This window comes from Anarhichas minor, unplaced genomic scaffold (assembly GCF_050575085.1).
Source record: "Anarhichas minor isolate MPS153535 unplaced genomic scaffold, ASM5057508v1 ptg000017l, whole genome shotgun sequence".
Lineage (NCBI taxonomy): Eukaryota > Metazoa > Chordata > Actinopteri > Perciformes > Anarhichadidae > Anarhichas > Anarhichas minor.
The window spans coordinates 8,301,664-8,326,120 of NW_027466463.1; the positions used below are offsets into that span (position 1 = coordinate 8,301,664).

Sequence of the window (24,457 nt, forward strand, 5' to 3'; positions counted from 1 at the left end):
ACTGTCTATCGCCATCAGCCACCGTCATTAGAATCAAATGTATCCTCTAAGGCTTCATAACAAGCCATCCTTATAGTTATTATAAAATAAAATAAATCATATAACATAGAATGCAATAAAATGTCATAGTATAGTGTGCCATAAAACTGCCAAAACATAATGAGTCATAAAAAATGTCAGTCATTATTAACATGGCTAGAGAAGACTCGTCAGTCCGTTGTTCTTGTTGAACCACACAAAGACTACAATACACATTGCATTCTTGCAGAGATCACACAAACCCAACAACAGCAAGGTTTAGTTTGGACCTGTCAGCATCTTATTCACAGAATTATCGTTATGTTAATTAAAAAGTGTTGACCAGCTGCGGCTAAAAGTGAAAAGCTACCTCAATGTTTAGTCCACTAATCCTTGTTAATAATCAAAAGACATGAAGAACAGTTTCACTTTGATGGAACATTGGAACATTTGCATTTATTGTTGAATAGAATACATAGAGCATAGTATTTGCATTTCAAAGTTTTATTGTTATTTTCAAATTTACATTTCAAACTTTATTTGTAAATTTGAACCAAACACACCAGATTAACTGGCATGTGTGGTCCATGGGAGGAAACCCACGCAGACATGGAAGAACAGAGGTGTTGATTTACCTTCTATACCTTTGAGTTACTATGAACCCTAAAGCTATAGAGGCAGGTGTTCTCCATGTGTCCCCAGTTGCTGGTGATCTGTAGCTTCACATATCTGAAGACCCCTATGTCTGGATTCTGGTCAGAGACAAGAGAGAGAAATGGATAAAGGGAGTCAGGCAATGTAACAGAGACACAAATGAAAGGATAGGACATCAGCGATAAAGAAGACATTTTGTTTTAATTCCAGATGTTCCTGGCATCTGTGTTGACCACATGGTCTTTGCATGTTTGTAATCTATAGTATTAATAGCAGCTCCACCTCTATCTCTAATAGTTAGTTTAACTACAGCTTGCAGCCATTAACATGGCAGGACGAGGTTTCATCCTCAGAAGAACAATGAATAGTTAAAGCTAATCTCTGTTTATTAAGCTTGTTGTGGAGAAATCTGGTAACCTCACAATGTTTTTGAATGTGACCGAATAACACGTTCATGGATGCTGTTCTGTCTAACTTATATCATACTCACGGGCAGTTCAAAGGTCTGAAGTGCTGCGCTGTCCTGATCGTAAACCAGTGTCCCCAGGTAGGTGCCTTCCTCATCCGTGGTGCTCATTCCCTGGAAGAGACAGAAAAGAAACGGAGATGAGCGGAGCCTTTTGTTGTGTATGACATGTCGAGGATGATGACAGAAAATGTCTGACTTACGTAGATTGAAAATTCCCTCGGTGCTCTTGAAATGTGTCCATCGGGGGACTGGCTCTTTGGGATGTGGCCGAGTGTCACGTGAGTGATGGAGACTGGGTGCGACAGGGAGACGAATAAATGCCCTTGGCTGCCTGCAAAGGACCAGCATTGTCCTGGAAGCAACGGTGACTGTCCCTAAGGGGGAGAGAATTTCATTTTGCAACTGTTACCTCCATGTTCTTTGATATTAAATACCAGAAGTTTCAAAAGTGTAATTACAAGACACTGTAAAGCAATGTGGCTGTAACTCCTACCTGGATCACTCTTCGTTGTGCTTTGGATAAATAGCACCCGAAGAATAGTCGATCCAATATTCCAGCTCCTTTGTTGCAATATGTGTCCGACGATAAGTGACGTAAAACTCTGGCTCCTGCATGCACACAAGTAAAGGACACACGTACAAAGTTAGAAATCAACCTCCGAACAAGTTCCACAATAAAGCACATGTATGAATAGTGATGAGACGATGATGAAGATGATGACGATGGCTCACCTAGCGATTCTAAGGCAAAGTTTGCCATCGTGTCTGCCACGGGAACAAGCGTGTTCGTCCACTGTTTGAGCATCTGCACCTCCTGCTGGACCTCTTTCAGTTGAATACACGTGTGTGTGTACTGTGTGAATCCTGAGGGACACAAAGCACTAAGTTAAGAAATGTCAGTTTCAGTACTGGTGATACTTTGTGTCCTTTCAGTACTGGTGATACTTTGTGTCCTTTCAGTACTGGTGATACGGTGTGACCTGTATCTAGTGAAGATACTTCTTGTCCTTTCAGTACTGGTGATACTTTGTGTCCTTTCAGTACTGGTGATACTTTGTGTCCTTTCAGTACTGGTGATACTTTGTGACCTGTATCTAGTGAAGATACTTCTTGTCCTTTCAGTACTGGTGATACTTTGTGTCCTTTCAGTACTGGTGATACTTTGTGTCCTTTCAGTACTGGTGATACTTTGTGACCTGTATCTAGTGAAGATACTTCTTGTCCTTTCAGTACTGGTGATACTTTGTGTCCTTTCAGTACTGGTGATACTTTGTGTCCTTTCAGTACTGGTGATACTTTGTGACCTGTATCTAGTGAAGATACTTCTTGTCCTTTCAGTACTGGTGATACTTTGTGTCCTTTCAGTACTGGTGATACTTTGTGACCTGTATCTAGTGAAGACACTTGGTGTCCTGTCAGTAGTGTTGATACTCTGTGATCTTAGTTGGTTGGCAATAGACTCGTGGTGACCCGTTGATTCCTGGTCCATGGCAGTGTCTGTAGAGTCGTTCTCATTCATTGACTCAAGAGGATCTGCAGAGTCCATATGATATTGGCCCCTGCCGTGACCTTTCCTCCTCCGAAAGACCCTGAAAGATGCGACAGATGTTAGTAAGACTCATTCATGTGAAGATTTATACAATGCTAACTCCACAGCATACGTACAAGACACAATATGTGCACACAAACTTACCTGTACAAGTTCTCCCTGTAGGAAAGGGTTGGAGTTCCCTCCTCTGTGTAATAGCCAACCTCCTGCAGACGAACACTTTTCCTCAACACGGCTGGAAAAGGGTAGAAAGTGTGGTATATTTTCAGGCCTTGCATATTTTCAGGCCTTGAACGATACAGCGAAGACCCCAAGTAGAGTTGTCTTAGATGAAAACCAGATGTGCAGGAGACCAGGGGCAGAAGTGGGGATGTGTAGAATCAGGAGGCCACATACATTCTCTTACGTTCCGCCCAGATGTTGCATGACATGTACCCTATATAAAGATGAAGCGAGAGCCCTAAAGGCGGGGACTTTCGGATTCGACTTGAGACCTCCGGACGATCTAGACGTCCGTAATGGCATGTGTTGCTTGTTTGTAATAAACTTTATTATACCAGCAAGAACAGTGTCCACGGAGCATCCTTCCTCATCACTTCAACAGACCTGTCGCATGCAAGACACGACATAGATGGCGGCACGAACAGATCGGCAATGATCTGGCAGTTTCCCGACGACTTCACATACGGTGAGCTCTCTCGATTGAATGCTGGTCATTAATTGGGGCTGTTATGTGGAATTGTTAGGTGGAGTTGCTTGGACACACCATAAATTAAGAACCTTCTTGTTATGGACATGTCCTGTTGATTTGATGTTTAAAGTGAGGCTCCGTGCTAAATTTAATGAAAAAAAAAAAAGGGGGAAGATGAAAAAGGAAAAAGGAAAATAAATAGTTTAGAATAGCTTCATGGTAACGAATAAGGTGGGCTAAATAGTATCGTGCAAGATTAATGAAGAGGGGCCCTCAACTTCTTAACGGTAAGACACATGCATATTAGTCACGGCGTAACGATGGCTCTGACATAGTCCGGAAGAGGATACTGACCTGATCCTATACACATGAAAGAATACATGCTCTAGGCAGATAGGAGAAATAAATAATTAAATAAATAAATAGAAAACTTGGCAACTGATTGACCAGTTAATGCATTTAATTAATTAATGGCATATGGTTGTTTGGTCTAACCTCTGCTGATAATTGCAGATGTCCATTTTTGTCATTGTGCGTTGTTTTGTTCTGATCTGTGCTGTGGTGTACATCAATATGGTGACTGTCTGATGATTTGAGCTGAATAGTGATTGATTGATTGATTGGATAATTGATTGATTTGTTGATTGATTGATTTGTTAATTTGTTAATTGATTAATTTGTTAATTGGATAATTGGTTAATGTGTTAATTGTGCAATTGCTAATTGGCTACTTTGTAATTGGTTAATTGGTTAAGTGATACTTGGTTAATTGGTTAATTTGATAATTGGTTAATTGGATAATTGGTTAATTGAAGGGGGAAGTAATCTAAATAGCCTTGAGTAGTTTTAATTGTAGCAATTAATTCTTAAAGTACAAATAACGGAAAATAAGAGGAAGTCATTATAATGGGGAAAAAGAATACTAAAAATCCAAAGGTAATCACTCCTGTTGAAGTGGTACAGAAGAATAATCCTCTAATTAGAGGCATTGCAAACATTGCAAAAATATCGGAAAAATGGCATAAACGCTGGCCTGAAATTGACCAACCATGGCCAGTGGAGGGGACTCTTAACCCAGATGTAATTAAAATTGATTTAGACTTGTATCAACATACAAGGCAGAGCAAAAGAAGGAAAAAAAAAGAGGAGAAAACGCAAGGAGAAGAGGCAAGTGGAGCTTGGCATTCTCCAGTTGTTTGAAAAAGAGAGGACAGAGAGCAAACGAAGAGGGAACGTACAGAGAAGGAGCAGAAAGAAAAGGAGAAGAGAGAGAAAGCACAAAAGACAGGGAGAGAAGAGAGTATGAGAAAGAGCGAAAAGAGAGAGAGCTGAAAGAGAGGGATAGAAGGATAGAGAGAGCAAAGTGAAAAAGAGAAACAGGATAGAGAGAGCAAAGTGAAAGGGAGAGGGAGAAGGAGAGAACAGATAAAGAGAGAGAAAAGAGAGAAAGGGAGTGTATAAAGGATGAAATGCCAAACGAGAGTGTTCACCAATTATTGATGACAACAGAGACTGAAGCTTCTACAGTATGTTGGATCGGAAATCTTAATGAAGATTTTCTTGAGCCAGTTAAGTTGTGGGAAAAGTTTATCATCGTAAATATGCCCGACGCGAAGCTTCCAGAGTATCCATTTCACTGCACGCTCAAGTATTTCAAAAAAGATGCTCAAGGATACGCAGAAGAATGGTTGAGTCAACAACCAAAACAAGTTCAACTAAATTCGGGCTGTATAATTTTGGGACCACAAGGAGCAGCTATGAAGATACACAGAAATGACTATTTGGACAAAGAGTTTGATATCGAGAAGAGTGTGCCACATGTGACCTTGTGGGTGTGTGAAGAACATACGCCGAAGCAAGTGGGAGAAATGATGGCGGAGGCAGAAGAAGCTGTTTTTACACCCGTAACAGAGAATCTTGCCATCTGGAAGAGCGAGGATCAGAGGTTCATTAAGATCATGATCTCTGCTCAAGGACAAGGACAGCCACATGCTGTGCGAATGACACATGAGCCAGTCTGCAGTACTAAGATGGACTCAGACCCAATGAGAGAAGAGATGCTAAAACAAGTTCCAGGAGGTTTGTGGGCTCGGCATAGTACTGATATTGGACTTGTGAAGTCAGCTCAACCAGTAAGAGTTGAACTCCGACCAGGAGTCAAACCACCTTGGAAGAACCAGTATCCACTGAGTGAAGAGGCAATCCGAGGAATTGAACCACAGATTGAAGGACTTTTGAAGGCAGGTGTTTTAAGAATAACACAGGACCCGCAGAGCAACACGCCTTTGTTGCCAATAAAGAAGCCAGATAATTCATATCGCCTGACACATGACTTAAGAGCGGTCAATGAAGTGGTGGTTGATTTTCAAGCAGAAGTACCGGATCCACATACTTTGTTAGCCCAACTTCCGCCAAATGCGACACATTTCACAGTGTTAGATTTATGTGGTGCGTTTTTCAGTGTTCCACTTAGTAGGGAAAGCCAAAGCTTATTCGGGTTCACGTACAATGGACAATCTTATGAGTATGAGAGACTGCCACAAGGGTTCAAACATAGTCCTCACATTTTCAATAAAATAGTGAAAGACGATTTGGAGGGAATAGAGCAGGTATTAACAAGTAATGTAATTCAATATGTGGACGACATCATCATTTGTTCACCGGATGAGGAGACATGTCATAAGGACTCAACTAAATTGCTACAAATACTGGCAGAGAAGGGTCACAAGGCCTCTCTGAAGAAACTGCAGTATTGTAAGGAGAAGGTAACTTATTTGGGTCAAACAATAACGCAGGGACACAGAAGCATCTCTGAGAGTCATGTGGAGGCTATTCGCAAGGCTCCAAAACCCAGAACAGTTCGAGAGATGATGACATTTCTTGGTATTGCAGGATATTCTTCAGCATGGGTTGAGGATTATGCTAGCTTGACAGGGCCATTGAGAGCTATGATTAAAGATACTGGGAATGCTAAGCTACACTGTAATCTGTCCTTTACACGATGGCCTTTTGGCATTTGAAACGGAAAAAAAAATAAAAAATAAAAAGCCAAGTTCTTATGTAGAGAGGTCATAAGCAGGTGGGGACTTCCAGATCGAATATCCTCAGACAATGGGAAAGAGTTTGTGGATAAGACGGTGAAATTGATTTTGAAAAAACTTGGAATGAAACAGCGTCTTGGTGCAGTCTATCATCTGCAAAGTCAAGGGATGTGCGAAAGAATGAATGGTGTTCTGAAAAATCGTATTGTCAAAATATGCCAGCAAACGGGTTCCAGAAACAACTAAGAATATTCATACAACTACTCAGACTACTACTCTAGCTATGTGATGTTTTGTTTGTGTACGCTGTTGTTGACCTTTGCAAAGGCAATGATAATTAGGTGGGTTGGAGTTGTGCTACCCGGCGATCAAACTCTGATGCCATTATTACACGAAGCTGACACGGACATGGATGAGGATGACGCAATAAAGATCGAAGTGGTGGAGAAATATCCATTTTGAATATCTCATGATTATAATCCTATTATTTACCTCTGTTATTGCTTGCGTAGTTTGTAGTGTTGATTTTGTTTTGCTCTTTCGAGACTTTGTTTAGTCTCGAAGGGGGGGGGGGTTATGGAAACAAATGAACAAAATGATTAATGGACATTATGAGTTATAATCTCACAGTTTACTTATAGAAGTGTTATTATTCGGTGTTTGATGTGTTAATGTGTATCTGTTCTGTATGCAAAAGATACTGGCCTTCTTTTCTTTCATTCTAGAACATATTGGGGGAAGACCACTGTGAGGGTGGTGGATTGTCAGGGACTCCGATGGGCTGAATGGATTCAGACACTTCAAACATGAAAACATGAAAATCTGAAGGACTCTGAACGTGGACTGGCGATACAACATCCAGATTCAAGACATCTTCGATACTACACCTGAGTCACGGCTGCTGAGAAAACTGCAGCGTTATACAGTCTTATGTCTTCACTGAAATGTTACATTAGTATTATTAAAAATGAATTTTCGTCTTTGTATATTAAATGCTTGGGAAATGATGGCTTCTAAATATAATGGGACCTCGGATGTTTTCTTTTTCTCGATGTTTAGGGACAGTGGGGTAGGCAGGAAAAGGTCCATAGAAAGGTGCGATGGGTCGACCAGCCTGACTTTGGACATTGTTTTGTTTTGATTTGCTGAGTGTTCCATATGTATTTGTTTAAGTCATTTCCTTACACAAATTGCTAAATTTCTCATTTCAGTGTTTTGGAGTATTACTTATGGTTGCCTTGGCAGAGGGACCGTGAGAGAATTTTCCTGTTTACATTGTTTAATGGATATTTCAAGAAAAATTAGCTGCCTAACAGGTTTTTCACTCTCACTTTTATATACTCCGTACCGTTGCTTTAATGTTAAAAAAGGACGGGTTGTTAATTTTGTCATGATCATACACTTGTATGTCTCTTCTGTTATTTTTTCGAGACTTTGTGTAAGTCTCGAAGGGGGGAATATGTGGTATATTTTCAGGCCTTGCATATTTTCAGGCCTTGAACGATACAGCGAAGACCCCAAGTGCAGTTGTCTTAGATGAAAACCAGATGTGCAGGAGACCAGGGGCAGAAGGGGGGATGTGTAGAATCAGGAGGCCACATACATTCTCTTACGTTCCGCCCAGATGTAAACATGACATGTACCCTATATAAAGATGAAGCGAGCGCCCTAGAAGCGGGGACTTTCGGATTCGACTTGAGACCTCCGGACGATCTAGACGTCCGTAATGGCATGTGTTGCTTGTTTGTAATAAACTTTATTATACCAGCAAGAACAGTGTCCACGGAGCATCCTTCCTCATCACTTCAACAGACCTGTCGCATGCAAGACACGACAAAAGACAGAGAGGTGAATAGTCAGCAACACACAATGACGCAGCCAGAGACTTTTTTACGACAAATGGTGTATATTGTCACTATGAACAATAACGTAATGGAATTAATGACAGCTAGGAAATGCAATTAACAGCATACAGTATGTGCATTCGCCTTCCTTCTTCCTATGAGTAATACACAGCTAGAAGGTACATTAAACTATATAATACTAACATGAATAAAAACAAAAATAGGATAAAAGTATTGACATGTTTGTTGACTTGTACTGCCTGATCTTTCATGCTCTCTTCTTGATTGGCTTGTACACAAACATATTGCACAGAGAGTGAGTGACAGACGGACAAGTCAAGGCTTAAAGCGGTTCAGTCTCAAGTTTTAAGACATTTCATATGTCAAGTGTGCAGCATTGCTGGTAACTTACCTGTTCTTTGTGTGGTGGAAAAGCCCTGGACTGTTTGAGGCTTTGTTTTCGTTCAAATTATGAACTTCTGTAAATGCTGCACATGAAGACGGAACCTAGCAACTGTGGAATTCTTCACGTCCATTTTGTTCACGTGCGTTCTTAAGGTCACATCTCACCTCTGACCTCTGCAATGTAAAGTTGCATCCACTCAGCCCGCAAAAGGCCTGAGATCAAGTCCACTTTTGCTTTAATTAACGGACACACACGCACAGACATCAGCAAAAAAAAAACATATTCACTCTTTTACAGATTAAAATGCTCATCAAAGTGTGTAACATGTCAGAATAAATTCACACCACTGGGTTTCTACAGATCTTCTATTTGTTTTCTGTTCACTGTTTGTATGAAGCCTAATATAATTTGTTCATTAAATACTCGTAGTCATCACACAGCAGCAGAGTCCATGAGTGCGTCTCCAGTTCTTTGCATGCAGGCGTCATGCGGACTGAAATCTTTATTATTCTAACTCAAGCGTTCTTCTGGTTAAAGCTAGGAGCTTGTATGAGTCCCATAGAACTCTATAATCATGCAGGAGAGAGATATTCATATATATCAAAACAAGTTGCCCACATTAACTCCACTTGAAGACTTTGCACTTTACTCTTATGTTAATGATGGATTTAAAGTGTTATGTCGTGCATGTGATGGTGGATTACTGTTAGAAAAATTCACGCGAGACTGGTGTAAAAATCATCAATCATGGACATTTATTCTTGCAAGAAGGAACAGAGTTGAAACACAAACAAGTTGTCTCATCAAGGCGGCTCAAAGGTCTGCCTCTGAGCTCCAAACATTTATACTTGTAAACCAGTGGTGGGCCGTCAGGGCCTGCAAGGCCTAAACAGAATCACAAAGCTATATCTATTTTATAATTTAATATTTTTTCTTGTCATTAAGATGGTGATGGTGGGTCCCACAGCCAGACCAGCTGAGAACCACATTCATGATAAGACATCTGCCACTAAGGAAAACACACACACACACACTGCGCTCACACAGCATTATTATCACCAAGTCTGGTACAACACTTTAAACAATTTGTTCTAGCCTTAGGGTCACTTTCTCATAATCAGTAAGTCATGGTAGCAAATCAACAAGGCGTAAGTATTGACGTCTCTACAGGTTTATTATGGCTTATTTAGGGTAAACAGCTTGAGATGTTCTTTTGACCGTCAGCTGCTTCTTGATAGCCTTAACATTTGCTGAGAGACCTAGTGCGAGTGAAAGTTCACACAAGCAAAGAGTTTTAAACACTTACAGAGGACATGAGCTTCTGTTTAAAGGCATAACATGCACTGATTATTAAATGCATAGTAATTAGTCATTTCGATTTTTCCCCAACAATTACCATTAAGCAAAACACCTGAGTGGGCCTTCCACTAAGACCTAATATTGTGGACTTTGTTGTCTTTTAGAGAATCCCCGTTTTATGATTTCTATTATTTTTGTTTCTATTGGCCTCCTGGTGCATATTTCTAAATAAGGTTGTGTGTAATCAGATTAGTCCAGGAGTCCTGGTTGGGTTCTGGGTTTGAGGGCAACACATGGCCCCTTTGGAATAAGATAAAGAAGAGAGAGAGGCTCTTCAGACTGGTTTGTCTTGCATCTCAGTTGATCAGTGCAATCAAGGCCAGGGCATTTGCTTGCTGCATTGCATTGCTAAATGGCATTTCAGAAATTAACATACCTAAATTTTGCTATACTCAACGACCAATTTATTGAATACAAGCTTCAAACAGAACAAATACAAATACCTTTGGTAAGCCAGACAGTCAGCATACAAATAAACAAGGCCCAAAAAGCTCCCATCGCTTCAGTCACCAACAGAAAATGCTGCCTGTGCCACATGGCAGGTTAAATAACCCCATTGTGCAGTTATCACAGCTGTTACTGATCAGCTCTAATTGGCTTTCTCTTCAGAGAGTCAGTGCTAGTTGAGATGCAGCCCTTTCCTGTGAAAAATATTATACAATCTATCAGATCATAAAACTCTGAGAATGTTGTTTTATTTATTTTTTGATGAATTTGATGAGTTTTTTGTTGTATGTTAAGGAGCAATCATCATTTAAATACAATCTCGCTTTATGTCCACACTGACAATGCTCCATGAATGGGGAAAATGGAAGATTTCAAAGATACCCCTCCTTTTCAGACAACTAGTTGCAATGAAGGTTGTATTTGGGCTATAACTATAAAAGATGAACAGCTTCAAACCCAACACACTCAAGATGTTTTTACAAAAGGAAAAGTTTGGCCAAAACAATTTATTCTGATTTACAGTACTTCAAATTTTGCATTTTTACTCTACATGTATTCATCTGCTATAGTTACTAGTTACTTTTATGTCACAATAAAAAAAGACTATCACCATCAGCCACCGTCATTAGAATCAAATGTATCATCTCTGGACATTGGATACATGTAGCTAATTCCATAGCAATCCACCTGATAGATGTTGAGAGGCACAATGCCGCTAGAGTTAAGCTATATGTGTTATCAACTTATAAAATATGATGTATTATAGATATTATAACCCTGCACACCGACGGAGGTGTTTGCAGTTATTGTGTCCGATTAGAGCTACAAATGTTGAAGGAGCACAAAGCTATTCTGGGATTCATGTGAGGTCACCAATCTCCATGTACAAGCTTTGGGGCTCTCTTTCTGTATGTGCTGAAGATAAGATTTGAAGCTGCAGGCCTTTAAGGTCAGTAAGCACAGTGACACCTGTGCTCCCAGTTGACCACACAAGAAAAATCTGTATATATATAATATTTTTACTTGTTTAATACTCGTTATCATTTATAATTCTTTTTACTATGTCTCTTGTTTGCACCATTTACTATGCTGCTGTAATCCTGTACATTTTTCCACTGCGGGACTACAGTACAGAATCAAATCCCAGGATGCACTTTGTCCGACCCCATTCGTCTTCCCTTCCCCAGAGACATAAGGAAACCAAAATATCATTAAAAAAAGTTTTATTCAAAACGGATAGAAAAGTATGGACGAGCAGAAAGACGCTACTGTTTAGCTACCGCCGTCGGCCAGCAGGGAGCCGTTGCCCTTGGACGTCAGGCCGCCGTCGGCCAGCAGGGAGCCGTTGCCCTTGGACGTCAGGCCGCCGTCGGCCAGCAGGGAGCCGTTGCCCTTGGACGTCAGGCCGCCGTCGGCCAGCAGGGAGCCGTTGCCCTTGGACGTCAGGCCGCCGTCGGCCAGCAGGGAGCCGTTGCCCTTGGACGTCAGGCCGCCGTCGGCCAGGAGGGAGCCGTTGCCCTTGGACGTCAGGCCGCCGTCGGCCAGGAGGGAGCCGTTGCCCTTGGACGTCAGGCCGCCGTCGGCCAGGAGGGAGCCGTTGCCCTTGGACGTCAGGCCGCCGTCGGCCAGGAGGGAGCCGTTGCCCTTGGACGTCAGGCCGCCGTCGGCCAGGAGGGAGCCGTTGCCCTTGGACGTCAGGCCGCCGTCGGCCAGGAGGGAGCCGTTGCCCTTGGACGTCAGGCCGCCGTCGGCCAGGAGGGAGCCGTTGCCCTTGGACGTCAGGCCGCCGTCGGCCAGGAGGGAGCCGTTGCCCTTGGACGTCAGGCCGCCGTCGGCCAGGAGGGAGCCGTTGCCCTTGGACTTCAGGCCGCCGTCGGCCAGGAGGGAGCCGTTGCCCTTGGACGTCAGGCCGCCGTCGGCCAGGAGGGAGCCGTTGCCCTTGGACGTCAGGCCGCCGTCGGCCAGGAGGGAGCCGTTGCCCTTGGACGTCAGGCCGCCGTCGGCCAGGAGGGAGCCGTTGCCCTTGGACGTCAGGCCGCCGTCGGCCAGGAGGGAGCCGTTGCCCTTGGACGTCAGGCCGCCGTCGGCCAGGAGGGAGCCGTTGCCCTTGGACGTCAGGCCGCCGTCGGCCAGGAGGGAGCCGTTGCCCTTGGACGTCAGGCCGCCGTCGGCCAGGAGGGAGCCGTTGCCCTTGGACGTCAGGCCGCCGTCGGCCAGGAGGGAGCCGTTGCCCTTGGACGTCAGGCCGCCGTCGGCCAGGAGGGAGCCGTTGCCCTTGGACGTCAGGCCGCCGTCGGCCAGGAGGGAGCCGTTGCCCTTGGACGTCAGGCCGCCGTCGGCCAGGAGGGAGCCGTTGCCCTTGGACTTCAGGCCGCCGTCGGCCAGGAGGGAGCCGTTGCCCTTGGACTTCAGGCCGCCGTCGGCCAGGAGGGAGCCGTTGCCCTTGGACGTCAGGCCGCCGTCGGCCAGGAGGGAGCCGTTGCCCTTGGACGTCAGGCCGCCGTCGGCCAGGAGGGAGCCGTTGCCCTTGGACGTCAGGCCGCCGTCGGCCAGGAGGGAGCCGTTGCCCTTGGACGTCAGGACGCCGTCGGCCAGGAGGGAGCCGTTGCCCTTGGACTTCAGGACGCCGTCGGCCAGGAGGGAGCCGTTGCCCTTGGACTTCAGGACGCCGTCGGCCAGGAGGGAGCCGTTGCCCTTGGACATCAGGACGCCGTCGGCCAGGAGGGAGCCGTTGCCCTTGGACATCAGGACGCCGTCGGCCAGGAGGGAGCCGTTGCCCTTGGACATCAGGCCGCCGTCGGCCAGGAGGGAGCCGTTGCCCTTGGACATCAGGACGCCGTCGGCCAGGAGGGAGCCGTTGCCCTTGGACATCAGGACGCCGTCGGCCAGGAGGGAGCCGTTGCTTTCAACAACAACCTTTAGGTAGAGAGCTGATGCCGCAACATCCACTTCATTGGCTTCCACCGTCACTGAAATAAAGACATTCGATTAATAAATTAAAATCTAAGAAGTGATTTTCAACTTCTGCTTTGAGAATTATCTGTTCTTCAACTGAAAAACAAACACTTGCTCTTAATATTTGGCTTTAAAGCTTTAAAATATATATGTTTTACTACAACACTACATGCACTTCTCACGGTGTCCAATGATAAATACGCAGCAACTGTATACCTGAAATCTTATAGTCAATGTAGCTTAGACATTTTTCTGGAATCCAAACACCAAAAGCATTTATGAAAACTTAACTAACCACATTATGACACCAGGAACCTGAGACGTACACAAACTTGCATTTTTCCAATAGCGTTAAGCAGAACCTGCTCACCTTTTTTATACTTTCGCACAGACATGGCCTCATGCGAATAGTGAAGTGTAAGGGCCTTCTTAATGGAGAGGTCATTGGGAGGCAGATCTAAAGTACAAAAGAAATTTGGGGTGATGAAGGAGCTCAGAAAATCTCAAATGTTAAAATAGTCACCAATATTCTCACCTCTCATTCTCCTCTGTAGCCCATTAGCGCTGCTTTCAGTTGAGCCACCAACAGGCAAACAAGAGCCTATGGACACAGTGGTTTCTGTTAATCAAATGTTTTTGCTGTTTGATTGCACATAAGACAAACTTGTCACTGCTAAATGGCATTTCAGAAATTAACATACCTAAATTTTGCTATACTCAACGACCAATTTATTGAATACAAGCTTCAAACAGAACAAATACAAATACCTTTGGTAAGCCAGACAGTCAGCATACAAATAAACAAGGCCCAAAAAGCTCCCATCGCTTCAGTCACCAACAGAAAATGCTGCCTGTGCCACATGGCAGGTTAAATAACCCCATTGTGCAGTTATCACAGCTGTTACTGATCAGCTCTAATTGGCTTTCTCTTCAGAGAGTCAGTGCTAGTTGAGATGCAGCCCTTTCCTGTGAAAAATATTATACAATCTATCAGATCATAAAACTCTGAGAATGTTGTATTTATGAATTTGATGAGTTTTTTGTTGTATGTTAAGGAGCAATCATCATTTAAATACAATCTCGCTTTATGTCCACACTGACAATGCTCCATGAATGGGGAAAATGGAAGATTTCAAAGATACCCCTCCTTTTCAGACAACTAGTTGCAATGAAGGTTGTATTTGGGTGATAACTATAAAAGATGAACAGCTTCAAACCCAACACACTCAAGATGTTTTTACAAAAGGAAAAGTTTGGCCAAAACAATTTATTCTGATTTACAGTACTTCAAATTTTGCATTTTTACTCTACATGTATTCATCTGCTATAGTTACTAGTTACTTTTATGTCACAATAAAAAAAGACTATCACCATCAGCCACCGTCATTAGAATCAAATGTATCATCTCTGGACATTGGATACATGTAGCTAATTCCATAGCAATCCACCTGATAGATGTTGAGAGGCACAATGCCGCTAGAGTTAAGCTATATGTGTTATCAACTTATAAAATATGATGTATTATAGATATTATAACCCTGCACACCGACGGAGGTGTTTGCAGTTATTGTGTCCGATTAGAGCTACAAATGTTGAAGGAGCACAAAGCTATTCTGGGATTCATGTGAGGTCACCAATCTCCATGTACAAGCTTTGGGGCTCTCTTTCTGTATGTGCTGAAGATAAGATTTGAAGCTGCAGGCCTTTAAGGTCAGTAAGCACAGTGACACCTGTGCTCCCAGTTGACCACACAAGAAAAATCTGTATATATAATATTTTTACTTGTTTAATACTCGTTATCATTTATAATTCTTTTTACTATGTCTCTTGTTTGCACCATTTACTATGCTGCTGTAATCCTGTACATTTTTCCACTGCGGGACTACAGTACAGAATCAAATCCCAGGATGCACTTTGTCCGACCCCATTCGTCTTCCCTTCCCCAGAGACATAAGGAAACCAAAATATCATTAAAAAAAGTTTTATTCAAAACGGATAGAAAAGTATGGACGAGCAGAAAGACGCTACTGTTTAGCTACCGCCGTCGGCCAGCAGGGAGCCGTTGCCCTTGGACGTCAGGCCGCCGTCGGCCAGCAGGGAGCCGTTGCCCTTGGACGTCAGGCCGCCGTCGGCCAGCAGGGAGCCGTTGCCCTTGGACGTCAGGCCGCCGTCGGCCAGCAGGGAGCCGTTGCCCTTGGACGTCAGGCCGCCGCCGGCCAGGAGGGAGCCGTTGCCCTTGGACGTCAGGCCGCCGCCGGCCAGGAGGGAGCCGTTGCCCTTGGACGTCAGGCCGCCGCCGGCCAGGAGGGAGCCGTTGCCCTTGGACGTCAGGCCGCCGCCGGCCAGGAGGGAGCCGCCGGCCAGGAGGGAGCCGTTGCCCTTGGACGTCAGGCCGCCGCCGGCCAGGAGGGAGCCGTTGCCCTTGGACGTCAGGCCGCCGCCCGCCAGGAGGGAGCCGTTGCCCTTGGACGTCAGGCCGCCGCCCTTGGACGTCAGGCCGCCGCCCTTGGACGTCAGGCCGCCGCCCTTGGACGTCAGGCCGCCGCCCTTGGACGTCAGGCCGCCGCCGGCCAGGAGGGAGCCGTTGCCCTTGGACGTCAGGCCGCCGCCCGCCAGGAGGGAGCCGTTGCCCTTGGACGTCAGGCTGCCGCCCTTGGACGTAGGCCGCCGCCCTTGGACGTCAGGCCGCCGCCCTTGGACATCAGGCCGCCGCCCTTGGACATCAGGCCGCCGCCCTTGGACATCAGGCTGCCGCCGTCGGCCAGGAGGGAGCCGTTGCCCTTGGACATCAGGCCGCCGTCGGCCAGGAGGGAGCCGTTGCCCTTGGACATCAGGCCGCCGTCGGCCAGGAGGGAGCCGTTGCCCTTGGACATCAGGACGCCGTCGGCCAGGAGGGAGCCGTTGCCCTTGGACATCAGGACGCCGTCGGCCAGGAGGGAGCCGTTGCCCTTGGACATCAGGACGCCGTCGGCCAGGAGGGAGCCGTTGCCCTTGGACATCAGGACGCCGTCGGCCAGGAGGGAGCCGTTGCTTTCAACAACAACCTTTAGGTAGAGAGCTGATGCCGCAACATCCACTTCATTGGCTTCCACCGTCACTGAAATAAAGACATTCGATTAATAAATTAAAATCTAAGAAGTGATTTTCAACTTCTGCTTTGAGAATTATCTGTTCTTCAACTGAAAAACAAACACTTGCTCTTAATATTTGGCTTTAAAGCTTTAAAATATATATGTTTTACTACAACACTACATGCACTTCTCACGGTGTCCAATGATAAATACGCAGCAACTGTATACCTGAAATCTTATAGTCAATGTAGCTTAGACATTTTTCTGGAATCCAAACACCAAAAGCATTAATGAAAACTTAACTAACCACATTATGACACCAGGAACCTGAGATGTACACAAACTTGCATTTTTCCAATAGCGTTAAGCAGAACCTGCTCACCTTTTTTATACTTTCGCACAGACATGTACATGTCCACACTGACAATGCTCCATGAATGGGGAAAATGGAAGATTTCAAAGATACCCCTCCTTTTCAGACAACTAGTTGCAATGAAGGTTGTATTTGGGTGATAACTATAAAAGATGAACAGCTTCAAACCCAACACACTCAAGATGTTTTTACAAAAGGAAAAGTTTGGCCAAAACAATTTATTCTGATTTACAGTACTTCAAATTTTGCATTTTTACTCTACATGTATTCATCTGCTATAGTTACTAGTTACTTTTATGTCACAATAAAAAAAGACTATCACCATCAGCCACCGTCATTAGAATCAAATGTATCATCTCTGGACATTGGATACATGTAGCTAATTCCATAGCAATCCACCTGATAGATGTTGAGAGGCACAATGCCGCTAGAGTTAAGCTATATGTGTTATCAACTTATAAAATATGATGTATTATAGATATTATAACCCTGCACACCGACGGAGGTGTTTGCAGTTATTGTGTCCGATTAGAGCTACAAATGTTGAAGGAGCACAAAGCTATTCTGGGATTCATGTGAGGTCACCAATCTCCATGTACAAGCTTTGGGGCTCTCTTTCTGTATGTGCTGAAGATAAGATTTGAAGCTGCAGGCCTTTAAGGTCAGTAAGCACAGTGACACCTGTGCTCCCAGTTGACCACACAAGAAAACTCTGTATATATAATATTTTTACTTGTTTAATACTCGTTATCATTTATAATTCTTTTTACTATGTCTCTTGTTTGCACCATTTACTATGCTGCTGTAATCCTGTACATTTTTCCACTGCGGGACTACAGTACAGAATCAAATCCCAGGATGCACTTTGTCCGACCCCATTCGTCTTCCCTTCCCCAGAGACATAAGGAAACCAAAATATCATTAAAAAAAGTTTTATTCAAAACGGATAGAAAAGTATGGACGAGCAGAAAGACGCTACTGTTTAGCTACCGCCGTCGGCCAGCAGGGAGCCGTTGCCCTTGGACGTCAGGCCGCCGTCGGCCAGCAGGGAGCCGTTGCCCTTGGACGTCAGGCCGCCGTCGGCCAGCAGGGAGCCGTTGCCCTTGGACGTCAGGCCGCCGTCGGCCAGCAGGGAGCCGTTGCCCTTGGACGTCAGGCCGCCGTCGGCCAGCAGGGAGCCGTTGCCCTTGGACGTCAGGCCGCCGTCGGCCAGGAGGGAGCCGTTGCCCTTGGACGTCAGGCCGCCGTCGGCCAGGAGGGAGCCGTTGCCCTTGGACGTCAGGCCGCCGTCGGCCAGGAGGGAGCCGTTGCCCTTGGACGTCAGGCCGCCGTCGGCCAGGAGGGAGCCGTTGCCCTTGGACGTCAGGCCGCCGTCGGCCAGGAGGGAGCCGTTGCCCTTGGACGTCAGGCCGCCGTCGGCCAGGAGGGAGCCGTTGCCCTTGGACGTCAGGCCGCCGTCGGCCAGGAGGGAGCCGTTGCCCTTGGACGTCAGGCCGCCGTCGGCCAGGAGGGAGCCGTTGCCCTTGGACGTCAGGCCGCCGTCGGCCAGGAGGGAGCCGTTGCCCTTGGACGTCAGGCCGCCGTCGGCCAGGAGGGAGCCGTTGCCCTTGGACGTCAGGCCGCCGTCGGCCAGGAGGGAGCCGTTGCCCTTGGACTTCAGGCCGCCGTCGGCCAGGAGGGAGCCGTTGCCCTTGGACTTCAGGCCGCCGTCGGCCAGGAGGGAGCCGTTGCCCTTGGACTTCAGGCCGCCGTCGGCCAGGAGGGAGCCGTTGCCCTTGGACTTCAGGCCGCCGTCGGCCAGGAGGGAGCCGTTGCCCTTGGACGTCAGGCCGCCGTCGGCCAGGAGGGAGCCGTTGCCCTTGGACGTCAGGCCGCCGTCGGCCAGGAGGGAGCCGTTGCCCTTGGACGTCAGGCCGCCGTCGGCCAGGAGGGAGCCGTTGCCCTTGGACGTCAGGCCGCCGTCGGCCAGGAGGGAGCCGTTGCCCTTGGACGTCAGGACGCCGTCGGCCAGGAGGGAGCCGTTGCCCTTGGACGTCAGGACGCCGTCGGCCAGGAGGGAGCCGTTGCCCTTGGACGTCAGGACGCCGTCGGCCAGGAGGGAGCCGTTGCCCTTGGACGTCAGGACGCCGTCGGCCAGGAGGGAGCCGTTGCCCTTGGACGTCAGGACGCCGTCGGCCAGGAGGGAGCCGTTGCCCTTGGACGTCAGGACGCCGTCGGCCAGGAGGGAGCCGTTGCCCTTGGACGTCAGGACGCCGTCGGCCAGGAGGGAGCCGTTGCCCTTGGACGTCAGGACGCCGTCGGCCAGGAGGGAGCCGTTGCCCTTGGACGTCAGGACGCCGTCGGCCAGCAGGGAGCCGTTGCCCTTGGACGTCAGGCCGCCGTCGGCCAGCAGGGAGCCGTTGCCCTTGGACGTCAGGCCGCCGTCGGCCAGCAGGGAGCCGTTGCCCTTGGACGTCAGGCCGCCGTCGGCCAGCAGGGAGCCGTTGCCCTTGGACGTCAGGCCGCCGTCGGCCAGCAGGGAGCCGTTGCCCTTGGACGTCAGGCCGCCGTCGGCCAGCAGGGAGCCGTTGCCCTTGGACGTCAGGCCGCCGTCGGCCAGGAGGGAGCCGTTGCCCTTGGACGTCAGGCCGCCGTCGGCCAGGAGGGAGCCGTTGCCCTTGGACTTCAGGCCGCCGTCGGCCAGCAGGGAGCCGTTGCCCTTGGACGTCAGGCCGCCGTCGGCCAGGAGGGAGCCGTTGCCCTTGGACGTCAGGCCGCCGTCGGCCAGGAGGGAGCCGTTGCCCTTGGACTTCAGGCCGCCGTCGGCCAGGAGGGAGCCGTTGCCCTTGGACGTCAGGCCGCCGTCGGCCAGGAGGGAGCCGTTGCCCTTGGACGTCAGGCCGCCGTCGGCCAGGAGGGAGCCGTTGCCCTTGGACGTCAGGCCGCCGTCGGCCAGGAGGGAGCCGTTGCCCTTGGACGTCAGGCCGCCGTCGGCCAGGAGGGAGCCGTTGCCCTTGGACTTCAGGCCGCCGTCGGCCAGGAGGGAGCCGTTGCCCTTGGACGTCAGGCCGCCGTCGGCCAGGAGGGAGCCGTTGCCCTTGGACGTCAGGCCGCCGTCGGCCAGGAGGGAGCCGTTGCCCTTGGACGTCAGGCCGCCGTCGGCCAGGAGGGAGCCGTTGCCCTTGGACGTCAGGCCGCCGTCGGCCAGGAGGGAGCCGTTGCCCTTGGACGTCAGGCCGCCGTCGGCCAGGAGGGAGCCGTTGCCCTTGGACTTCAGGACGCCGTCGGCCAGGAGGGAGCCGTTGCCCTTGGACTTCAGGACGCCGTCGGCCAGGAGGGAGCCGTTGCCCTTGGACATCAGGACGCCGTCGGCCAGGAGGGAGCCGTTGCCCTTGGACATCAGGATGCCGTCGGCCAGGAGGGAGCCGTTGCCCTTGGACATCAGGCCGCCGTCGGCCAGGAGGGAGCCGTTGCCCTTGGACATCAGGACGCCGTCGGCCAGGAGGGAGCCGTTGCCCTTGGACATCAGGACGCCGTCGGCCAGGAGGGAGCCGTTGCTCTTGGACATCAGGACGCCGTCGGCCAGGAGGGAGCCGTTGCTTTCAACAACAACCTTTAGGTAGAGAGCTGATGCCGCAACATCCACTTCATTGGCTTCCACCGTCACTGAAATAAAGACATTCGATTAATAAATTAAAATCTAAGAAGTGATTTTCAACTTCTGCTTTGAGAATTATCTGTTCTTCAACTGAAAAACAAACACTTGCTCTTAATATTTGGCTTTAAAGCTTTAAAATATATATGTTTTACTACAACACTACATGCACTTCTCACGGTGTCCAATGATAAATACGCAGCAACTGTATACCTGAAATCTTATAGTCAATGTAGCTTAGACATTTTTCTGGAATCCAAACACCAAAAGCATTTATGAAAACTTAACTAACCACATTATGACACCAGGAACCTGAGACGTACACAAACTTGCATTTTTCCAATAGCGTTAAGCAGAACCTGCTCACCTTTTTTATACTTTCGCACAGACATGGCCTCATGCGAATAGTGAAGTGTAAGGGCCTTCTTAATGGAGAGGTCATTGGGAGGCAGATCTAAAGTACAAAAGAAATTTGGGGTGATGAAGGAGCTCAGAAAATCTCAAATGTTAAAATAGTCACCAATATTCTCACCTCTCATTCTCCTCTGTAGCCCATTAGCGCTGCTTTCAGTTGAGCCACCAACAGGCAAACAAGAGCCTATGGACACAGTGGTTTCTGTTAATCAAATGTTTTTGCTGTTTGATTGCACATAAGACAAACTTGTCACTGCTAAATGGCATTTCAGAAATTAACATACCTAAATTTTGCTATACTCAACGACCAATTTATTGAATACAAGCTTCAAACAGAACAAATACAAATACCTTTGGTAAGCCAGACAGTCAGCATACAAATAAACAAGGCCCAAAAAGCTCCCATCGCTTCAGTCACCAACAGAAAATGCTGCCTGTGCCACATGGCAGGTTAAATAACCCCATTGTGCAGTTATCACAGCTGTTACTGATCAGCTCTAATTGGCTTTCTCTTCAGAGAGTCAGTGCTAGTTGAGATGCAGCCCTTTCCTGTGAAAAATATTATACAATCTATCAGATCATAAAACTCTGAGAATGTTGTATTTATGAATTTGATGAGTTTTTTGTTGTATGTTAAGGAGCAATCATCATTTAAATACAATCTTGCTTTATGTCCACACTGACAATGCTCCATGAATGGGGAAAATGGAAGATTTCAAAGATACCCCTCCTTTTCAGACAACTAGTTGCAATGAAGGTTGTATTTGGGTGATAACTATAAAAGATGAACAGCTTCAAACCCAACACACTCAAGATGTTTTTACAAAAGGAAAAGTTTGGCCAAAACAATTTATTCTGATTTACAGTACTTCAAATTTTGCATTTTTACTCTACATGTATTCATCTGCTATAGTTACTAGTTACTTTTATGTCACAATAAAAAAAGACTATCACCATCAGCCACCGTCATTAGAATCAAATGTATCATCTCTGGACATTGGATACATGTAGCTAATTCCATAGCAATCCACCTGATAGATGTTGAGAGGCACAATGCCGCTAGAGTTAAGCTATATGTGTTATCAACTTATAAAATATGATGTATTATAGATATTATAACCCTGCACACCCACGGAGGTGTTTGCAGTTATTGTGTCCGATTAGAGCTACAAATGTTGAAGGAGCACAAAGCTATTCTGGGATTCATGTGAGGTCACCAATCTCCATGTACAAGCTTTGGGGCTCTCTTTCTGTATGTGCTGAAGATAAGATTTGAAGCTGCAGGCCTTTAAGGTCAGTAAGCACAGTGACACCTGTGCTCCCAGTTGACCACACAAGAAAAATCTGTATATATAATATTTTTACTTGTTTAATACTAGTTACCATTTATAATTCTTTTTGCTATGTCTCTTGTTTGCACCATTTACTATGCTGCTGTAATCCTGTACATTTTTCCACTGCGGGACTACAGTACAGAATCAAATCCCAGGATGCACTTTGTCCGACCCCATTCGTCTTCCCTTCCCCAGAGACATAAGGAAACCAAAATATCATTAAAAAAAGTTTTATTCAATTGGGAGATGACTATAAAAGATGAACAGCTTCCAACCCAACACACTCTCAAGATTTTTTTACAAAAGTAAAAGTCTGGCCAAAACAATTTATTCTGATTTACAGTACTTCAAATTTTGCATTTTTACTCTACATGTATTCATCTGCTATAGTTACGAGTTACTTTTATGTCACAATAAAAAAGACTGTCTATCGCCATCAGCCACCGTCATTAGAATCAAATGTATCCTCTAAGGCTTCATAACAAGCCATCCTTATAGTTATTATAAAATAAAATAAATCATATAACATAGAATGCAATAAAATGTCATAGTATAGTGTGCCATAAAACTGCCAAAACATAATGAGTCATAAAAAATGTCAGTCATTATTAACATGGCTAGAGAAGACTCGTCAGTCCGTTGTTCTTGTTGAACCACACAAAGACTACAATACACATTGCATTCTTGCAGAGATCACACAAACCCAACAACAGCAAGGTTTAGTTTGGACCTGTCAGCATCTTATTCACAGAATTATCGTTATGTTAATTAAAAAGTGTTGACCAGCTGCGGCTAAAAGTGAAAAGCTACCTCAATGTTTAGTCCACTAATCCTTGTTAATAATCAAAAGACATGAAGAACAGTTTCACTTTGATGGAACATTGGAACATTTGCATTTATTGTTGAATAGAATACATAGAGCATAGTATTTGCATTTCAAAGTTTTATTGTTATTTTCAAATTTACATTTCAAACTTTATTTGTAAATTTGAACCAAACACACCAGATTAACTGGCATGTGTGGTCCGTGGGAGGAAACCCACGCAGACATGGAAGAACAGAGGTGTTGATTTACCTTCTATACCTTTGAGTTACTATGAACCCTAAAGCTATAGAGGCAGGTGTTCTCCATGTGTCCCCAGTTGCTGGTGATCTGTAGCTTCACATATCTGAAGACCCCTATGTCTGGATTCTGGTCAGAGACAAGAGAGAGAAATGGATAAAGGGAGTCAGGCAATGTAACAGAGACACAAATGAAAGGATAGGACATCAGCGATAAAGAAGACATTTTGTTTTAATTCCAGATGTTCCTGGCATCTGTGTTGACCACATGGTCTTTGCATGTTTGTAATCTATAGTATTAATAGCAGCTCCACCTCTATCTCTAATAGTTAGTTTAACTACAGCTTGCAGCCATTAACATGGCAGGACGAGGTTTCATCCTCAGAAGAACAATGAATAGTTAAAGCTAATCTCTGTTTATTAAGCTTGTTGTGGAGAAATCTGGTAACCTCACAATGTTTTTGAATGTGACCGAATAACACGTTCATGGATGCTGTTCTGTCTAACTTATATCATACTCACGGGCAGTTCAAAGGTCTGAAGTGCTGCGCTGTCCTGATCGTAAACCAGTGTCCCCAGGTAGGTGCCTTCCTCATCCGTGGTGCTCATTCCCTGGAAGAGACAGAAAAGAAACGGAGATGAGCGGAGCCTTTTGTTGTGTATGACATGTCGAGGATGATGACAGAAAATGTCTGACTTACGTAGATTGAAAATTCCCTCGGTGCTCTTGAAATGTGTCCATCGGGGGACTGGCTCTTTGGGATGTGGCCGAGTGTCACGTGAGTGATGGAGACTGGGTGCGACAGGGAGACGAATAAATGCCCTTGGCTGCCTGCAAAGGACCAGCATTGTCCTGGAAGCAACGGTGACTGTCCCTAAGGGGGAGAGAATTTCATTTTGCAACTGTTACCTCCATGTTCTTTGATATTAAATACCAGAAGTTTCAAAAGTGTAATTACAAGACACTGTAAAGCAATGTGGCTGTAACTCCTACCTGGATCACTCTTCGTTGTGCTTTGGATAAATAGCACCCGAAGAATAGTCGATCCAATATTCCAGCTCCTTTGTTGCAATATGTGTCCGACGATAAGTGACGTAAAACTCTGGCTCCTGCATGCACACAAGTAAAGGACACA

The 24,457-nt window shown here is 46.3% G+C and overlaps 2 long non-coding RNA genes across 2 annotated transcripts; both read right to left on the reverse strand.

Annotated features, from left to right (window-relative positions):
* Positions 1-629: 629 nt before the first annotated feature.
* On the reverse strand, positions 630-1,776 carry LOC142951241 (uncharacterized). Its single transcript, XR_012954560.1, has 3 exons — positions 1,635-1,776; positions 1,163-1,515; positions 630-770 (listed from the first exon to the last, which is right to left on the reverse strand). It is a non-coding gene; the product is annotated as an uncharacterized LOC142951241 (long non-coding RNA).
* Positions 1,777-23,124: 21,348 nt separating this feature from the next.
* On the reverse strand, positions 23,125-24,457 carry LOC142951235 (uncharacterized). Its single transcript, XR_012954559.1, has 3 exons — positions 24,316-24,457; positions 23,844-24,196; positions 23,125-23,451 (listed from the first exon to the last, which is right to left on the reverse strand). It is a non-coding gene; the product is annotated as an uncharacterized LOC142951235 (long non-coding RNA).